We start from the raw sequence: 7,887 nt of genomic DNA on the forward strand, positions 1-7,887 counted from the left end.
TTATTTAACTTATTAAGTTATTTGAAAAGGTGAGAAAGTGAGTCAGGTCTTAGATTGCAAGGAGCAGAGATCCACTAAGTTCCCTTAAGCATTATAGGGTTTATTTTAAGGCCACACACAGGGCTTCCCTGGCGGCGCAGTGGTTAAGAATCCTCCTGCCAATGCAGTGGACACAGGTTCGAACCCTGGCCTGGGAAGATCCCATGTGCCGTGGAGCAACTAAGCCAGCGAGCCACAACTACTGAGCCCGAGTGCCACAACTACTGAAGTCCGTGCACCTAGAGCCCGTGCACCGCAATGAAGAATAGGCCCCATTCGCCACAACTCGAGAAAGCCTGCGCGCATCAACGAAGACCCAATGCAGCCAAAAGTAAATAAAATAAATTTAAGGCCACACATAGATAAGGAAGTAAGGGCCATAGACCAAATGACAGGTCTAATGGCGACCCAGGACAAACAACACAGAACCTGCATGGAGTCCAACAGAGCCCCAGATGTAGTTCAGGAACCAAGAGGTCTTTCAAGATCAAACACAGCCCTAAAAACTGGCACTCTGTCATCTTGCCAGCTGAGCAGCAGGCTCCATCCATCCTTGCCTTCGTGCTTTGTCAGTGGGGCAACTCCGGGACTCCTTCTCGGCCCCTGTTCTACCTGTTGCTTATTTACATGATTCCTGCTTCAGGACCTCCAATGCCTGCTTTGTCTCTGTCTCCTTTACTAGCAAGTGTTCCCTCTAAGTCTCCTTGTAAAGTTTGCCAAAGAGGATCTCATTGGTCACTGGGCTGAGCCTTCACCGGCCGGCCAACCAGAAGAGGGCAGCTGCTTGGACCAGGTGCAGGGCCCAGGGTGGCGGGTTCATGGGTATGACTCTGTGTGGGGGCAGAAGTTCTTTGCAGGGATTGTAGGTGTAGCAGGTGTCCTGAGGGCCAGAGCCTCCAGCCCCTGATCGTAGACACGGTATGATTAAAGTGTGAGAGGAGAAGGGCAGAGGCTACTTGGAGTAACGTGTCGAGTTTGTGTACTTTTGACGATTCTGGTGTGTTTCTGACAATCATAGAAATTTCTTTTACTCTGAAAAGTTGGTGAACACATATCCCTAGGTCCCCCTGATGCCATGTGTGTGCCCCACTTGGGTCAAAGTATCAACACTGGGTGTTCTGTGTGCCTTTCAAGCGGATGGTGGATTGGTGGGGGCTATAGTGGAAGAGGGACATGAGCCTTGATAGAGAGGGTGAACATGTGCCCGTGATTTCATTTATTTTAGTAGAGAATGTAGAGGGGTGACACAGCTGATTTTTAGAGGATATAGGAACAAAGATTTTGTGCACTAGGAGAACAAAAAGGAATGCTGAGGTAAGAATGCAAAGTTAGATACAAAACTGTTTAATGTCCTACAGGGGCAACAAAACTATAACCTTTGGGGTTATTTTTCCTACCAGATAGAAATCATTTGCATCTCTACTAAAAAGTCATTTACATTTTAACAGTTGCTACATAGCCTCATCTAATTTTACAGTAGTATGCATGTCTGGACTCTAATAATAGTAAACAGTCCAAGTTACCTTCCCCTGGAGAGCCAGATGACCCTCAGATGGGCTCATTAAACCATTGCTTTCATTTAATATGAAAGGTTCTTTTGCCCCTCCCCTTCCCCTCTGCAAGTTTTAATCATTATTTTTGCGGTACACGGGCCTCTCACTGTTGTGGCCTCTCCCGCTGCGGAGCACAGGCTCCGGACGCACAGGCCCAGCGGCCATGGCTCACGGGCCCAGCCGCTCCGTGGCACGGGGGATCCTCCCGGACCGGGGCACGAACCCGTGTCCCCTGCATCGGCGGGCAGACTCTCAACCACTGCGCCACCAGGGAAGCCTAATCATTATTTTTTAACAGGGAGAAACATCAACCACATTTTGCTTCAGTCGGTATTAAAGAGGGGAAAATGATAGAGAATTAATTGGCAGGCCAAATGCTCAAGGTGCGGGGCACCAGGGTTTACTACCTGGCTGGGCATCTCGCCAGTAGGGTGACCTTAAATTTGATTGCACTTGTTCTCGGTGTCCTCGTCTATAAAATGGGGCTTTGGGACTGTACACTTGGCAGAACTTTGCGCTAAAGGTCGTTTTTTAAATTAAAAAAAGGAAAGACACAAAAAACCCCGATCCCGGCCCCCTCCCTTATCACCCACACTAATTCTGAGAGAGAAAGAGGAAGGGGAGAACAGGCCCAGAAGCAATTTACTGGGAGAGGATCGTTGTGACCGCTCCAGAAAACACCACCCAATCATGCATATTTACAGACGGATGAGGGGAGCAGAAATGGGGCTGGTCCTCAAGGAGCAAATCTACAGGCGTTGCTTCTTTCGTTGTGTGTAGGACAGGAGAAGGACGGCGATCGCACTCCTCTATCACAAGTCAGATTGCTTGCGGGTCTCCTCTCCTGCTCGCTCCAGCGGCGGCAAAGCCTGCGCGGCTCTCGGGCGCCGCCGCCGCCCCGCGACTCCACCCCGCAGGGGCAGCGGTGCCGGAAACCCCCCCAGCTCGGCAGAGCTCCGCCGGCCGACCCCAGGGACGACCTGCCGCCTCGTGGGCACGGAGCCAGAATCTCCCTGGGGGACTATCAATGAGCCACCCTTGTTTTGTGAAACACACACTCCCCGGTTTCAGGCAACGCTAGCCGGTTGCCACGGGCGTTTTCTGTTTTGACAGGAGCAGGGACAAACCGAATCCCCCGACTCTGAGTTGCAGATTGTGGACGTTGGAGTCTCCTTTACCCCGGAAGGATGAAGGGCTGCACCCGCCCTTCTCACATTCCTTTTCAAGTCACCTGACCTTGGCTAAGCGCCAGGTGTTTCCGCTCAGGCTTGAGCCACGGGGGCACCCTTTTCCCTGGCAGGTGAGGTGAGGCAAAAGGATTTTCAGGAAGGCGAGCCCCTTCCTCTTTATCCCCCAGGGATAAACCCCCTTGAACACCCTTTTTTCACAGTATATGGAACTGTGGAGCCCTGCCCTCTGCTTGCTTCTATGAGACCCAAGAAAGGCCAAGAGTGAACTCTCTCCAGTAACGCCATGCAGGCATCCCAACACGACGAAGCAAGGAAACGGGCCCAAGCAGATAGCCCGGGGGGCTTTGAACCTGCAGAGAGGGTTTGGAAACTCAGGGCTGAGCACTTGTCCAACAGGGCTGTTCTTGGCTTGGTGAGGCTGGCGTTGCACCGCAGGAAGTGTAGCATCACACACACACACACACACACACACACACACACACACGCACGCATTAATGGTGTGGCACCTCCCTCTCTTTGTAACAACTCAAAATGCCACCACCTGTGTCCAAATACTCCTTAGAGATTATGCATCGTTAGGTTGAAAACCAGTTAAATCATTTCCTAAACTATATTCCAAAAGACATTATTTAGTTCCTTGAGATGTCAGTAGGAACCATATGAAAAGAGTCCATAGTCAATATCAGGCTGAGTTTGGGAAATGACGGGTTAAAAAATAGGCAACAGAGTTCCTGAGAAAAGGACTTCTCAGAAACCTTAATATAAAAATAGGTGTTTTGAATGATCAAGTTTCCCCAATCTAACTGACAGTGGAATTCTTTCTCTTTGGGTCTCCCTTTGGGTGGACACACCTTGGACAACTCTTAGCCACCCCCAGGGACTTTTGTATGCTCCGCAGTGTGAAGCCCAGAGCTGAGTGGTCAGAAGGCCCTTACGTTTTGACTGAATTGAACACCCTCAGAACTCTGGCAAACCAGAACGTGTGAAGCTACCAGGAAGGAGGCCAGAGTGTCTGGAAACCACTGCAAAGATGACCTCACAAAGAAACCAGTGTGGTGGGGCTCCCAGAGTGCTCAAGGGGACGCGTCCTGCCTGAGAGAGAGAAGGTCGCCAGCGCCTTTGGCTGGCGTAGTTCAAGGAAGCTGAAACAGCCCAGGTGATTGGAAGAGAAGTACGTGTGCATGAAATTATTCAAATGCTGACAGGTGGGCTGGAGGTCTCCTCTCCTGCTGGCCTGGCAGCCTCTGCGTGGAAAGCCTCGCCTGGGAGATGGGTCCCGGCCACTCCGGTGAGATGCTGGAAATACAAGCCCAGCAGATACAATGGCTGTGAGTCACAGTAAAGCACCAGCTGTCAAGTACTCAGGGGGGAAGCTGAAGCCAGGAGACTCACTGAGCTGAGCAAGAAGCAGGGCCATCCTGTTGTGCAAAAGACAAAGAGCAGAGTGTTCAGATCCCAGGATCAGGTTTCTCATAATGGAAGCCAGAGCTGTGCGCTGAGCTTCAGGCTGTGCTCCAAGGTCGGGGGACAAAACCCTGCCTCTTCCGTTCCAGGAGGATGCCACCCAAACACACCCATTCCTCCCAGGCGAGGGCCAGCGGGGATCTGCCTCTGCCCGTGAAAAATTGGGTGAGCAGCCCAGCACCTGTCAGGGGCCCAGCACTTCAGCTACAGCCTCCCAGGCTTGGAAATCTGGGCTCTGTTTTCCGAGGGTGCTCTGTGCTAGCAAACCTCTCCGAACAGCTACAAGCTCTTGGCTCCTAAATGTTTCCAGTTTAACTGGCCTGGCCCGTGCCTGAGGCCTTGTGTTCAAGATCCCAGCTCTAAAGAAAGAAAAGAAATGAAAAGGTACGTGGCCTCCACTTCTCCAGGGCTGGTGGGCTCCGAGCCTCCTGCCTCTCAGTGTGCTGGACCGCACAGAGCGGCTAGGGTTTTTTTTGGCCTGGGCGACTTTTTTGCTCACAGGTCACAGTCAAGCTTCTTAAACTTGGATGACAGTAAACCAATGACTAACTGGGTAATTAAAGCCACAAGTCAGGAGACCTGAGGCCCCTCCTCTGGAACCTCCTCCAGTGGCCTGTTCCACAGGCGACGCCCCTCGCTCTTCCCCACAGCAGGAACGTTTTTTGTGAATGTAAAGCCCTCTGCGGTGACCTCCACCTCCTCTCAAGGTCACTTCTCCACTTGTCCATTGCTCCCTCCCCCCTCCCCACCCCACCATCCCTGTCCACTGCAAGGAAGGAGGAAATCTAACCACACGCCCCACCCGCTGCCCCAACGGGAACATGACAGAAGGTTTCCAACTAAAACCAAAGTTACTCCACAGCGCTTCCGCCAGGCTGACATGCTAGAAGGCATGGTGTGCTTCCTCTGCTTCAGGCACTCGAGAGCCTCCCCACTTCCTGGGGAGAGTGGATGAGAACTTCAAAGCTGACAAGGCCGCAGCTGAGAAGAGCTGGCTTGCTTCAAAGACCGTGTCTCCTCCGGGTCTGGAGCTCTTGGTGAATGTCTCTCCCTGCTTCTGAAACAAAATGAAGAGCTGCTGAAGTTTACGAAGTCCCCAGAGACATTTCTGTGTGCCTCGCTCTAACAGAGGACCCCTGCGTCTGCACAGCAAGGTCCCTAAGCTCCCCTTGGCAGGGATGCTCTCTGTGTTTTATGCCTCTTTGATGCCTCTGCCCTCTTTCCGGCTGGCCCTCTGGCTGCCCCTGCATCCTCCGTCTTCTCCACCTGCCCTCTATCCCTCCTGCATCCCTGTTTTAAGCAGCAGCCCCTTTTCCACTGAGGAGACATGGGTGGAAGAGGAGTTACAGTTGGGGGTTGGAGGGCGATATGATTTTTTTTTTTTTTTTTTTTTGCGGCACGCGGGCCTCTCACTGTTGCGGCCTCTCCCATTGCGGAGCACGGTCTCCAGACGCGCAGGCTCAGCAGCCATGGCTCACGGGCCCAGCCGCACCACGGCACGTGGGATCTTCCCGGACCAGGGCACGAACCTGTGTCCCCTGCATCGGCAGGCAGACTCTCAACCACTGCGCCACCAGGGAAGCCCCTATATGATTTTTGTATGCTATTCCAGAATAGGTTTGTGGTTATTTTAATTAAAAAAAAATAATTAATGTTCCCTCCGAATCTTTGAGGATCTTTGATTGCAGGAAGCTGTGGACCATGCTAAGCCCATGGCTCTCTGATGGTTACCCGCCTCGGCAGGCTGCTGCTTACACTGGGATATAACAACCAGGACATGAGAAGCAAGGGTAATTTGGATTTTTACTTTTTAGCAAGGATCTCTTTCCACTGAAACTGTAAAACTCTAGAAGGCAGGGGCTCTCTGACATTGAACCTCATGGTCTTGTGATAATGCCTGGAAAACAGTAACTGTTCTCAGAAGATGTGTGTTTGTTAAGTTCCTGTCATTCCTTAAAAAAAAAAAAAAAGATTAAAGAAGTCACTCTGTGTTCTCAAGATGCTGCATGTGTAAGTGTTTAGGCCACATACATGTTGAGAAATTGCACATATTTCGTCTTCATCTCGTATCGCCAAGACCTGATGTTACCAAACCTCTTGTCTCATCCACTGTCTTATCATCTGTGCTTAGCAAACTAAGACATAGCAAACCAGACGAACTTTCGGGAAACCTGCAGACATTTGAGGGCATTTGAAACAAAAAAAATCCAATAGAGTTCTAAACGGAAACAAGAAGCAGAAAGATGGTCCTGTTGTAAAGTGGCCCCAAGCCTCAGACCTGCCTCGGATGTCACCAAGTGCCTCTGGCCTTTGGGGCCATTGAAGATGCTCAGCTCGGCATCTCTGCTGTGGCTGGACTTCCTGGCCAGCCAGGCCCGAGGGCGGCAGAGGAGGAAGTGCTGTGGGTGAGGTGGGGGGAGCACAGTGCACACCCAGGGGTGACTGCAGGGAGGAGACTTAGGACAGAGGAAAGCACAGGACGGACGACCCCCTCTGCAGAAGCGACTTTCTGGCCCCCTCGTCTGCCAAACACGCCCTCCAACTAAAAAATATTAATTGTGCCTAATTCTGAAGGCCCACACGTGTGTGTATGTCTATACCTGTGTGTATGTCCTACCATATCTCTTTGTTCCTGGGGAGAAACATAAGCTACAAGCCTCACATGCCTCTTCCTTGCTGAGTTACTACTGCTTAAAAAGTCAGAGAAAAAAAGCTCAGCCCAACCGTCTATGAACAGATAAATTTAAGCAAGAACGGCTTGAGTTCCTGCCAGTTGCTGGTGAGGCAGTTGTTAAGTGTGATGACAACCACCAATTTAGTGAAGGGTCAGTAGTTTGTTTGTTTGTTTGTTTTTAAATATTGAAACCCTCTCAGTTATACTTGGATCCCTTACTTGAAATCATAGCAAATAGTAGCATTATGGTGACAGAAAGAATTCAACCACTTCCTGGCAAGTAATGAGTACTTCATTTTATTCTACTTTTCTAGAGTTAGTTTAGAAGTCACATCAAAGTAAATTTTCGCTGATCATCCTTGAGTTTGCTGATCCCAAGGAGGGACTCAAGGGCAGGATCCCCTGGGATCCACTCTGAGCAACGGGGAGTCCCTGTCCCCCAGGCCATCTGCTGCCAACAAGCCAGGGCACTGGACCTGGAGGGCTGCGTTTTGGTCATAATGAGCCATCTGGCTGCCTGGCAGAAGGAGCCCATGGGAGTATGTGTCTGAGATGTTACTGACATTACCACTGACCTTTGCCAAGGAGTGGCTTTGGTTTTATCCAGAATGGCTCAGCCTGGTGGTAAGAATACATCATCTTGGTCCAGGACACTTTCAGGGATTAGGCTCAAAATCCTCAGCCTCCAAATTGAATATTTTCTTGTAATTATTTTTTTAATTGAAGTATAGTTGATTTATGGTATCACGTTAGCTTCGGGTATACAACAAAGTGATTTGAGTTTGTTTTTTTGCAGATTATATTCCATTATAGGTTATTACAGGATATTGGGTATAATTCCCTGTGCTATACGGCAAACCCTTGTTGCTTATCTATTTTATGTATAGTAGTTTGCATCTGTTAATCCCATACAGCTAATTTGTCCCTCCCTCCCTCCTTCACTCTCCCCTTTGGTAAACCATAAGTT

General features: G+C 50.3%; 1 pseudogene; it reads left to right on the top strand.

Moving 5' to 3' along the window:
• The first annotated feature begins 439 nt into the window (after positions 1-439).
• LOC132417872 (uncharacterized) lies at positions 440-5,307 on the top strand (annotated as a pseudogene).
• The last annotated feature ends 2,580 nt before the right edge of the window (positions 5,308-7,887 follow it).

The sequence above is a fragment of the Delphinus delphis genome, chromosome 2, assembly GCF_949987515.2.
Source record: "Delphinus delphis chromosome 2, mDelDel1.2, whole genome shotgun sequence".
Lineage (NCBI taxonomy): Eukaryota > Metazoa > Chordata > Mammalia > Artiodactyla > Delphinidae > Delphinus > Delphinus delphis.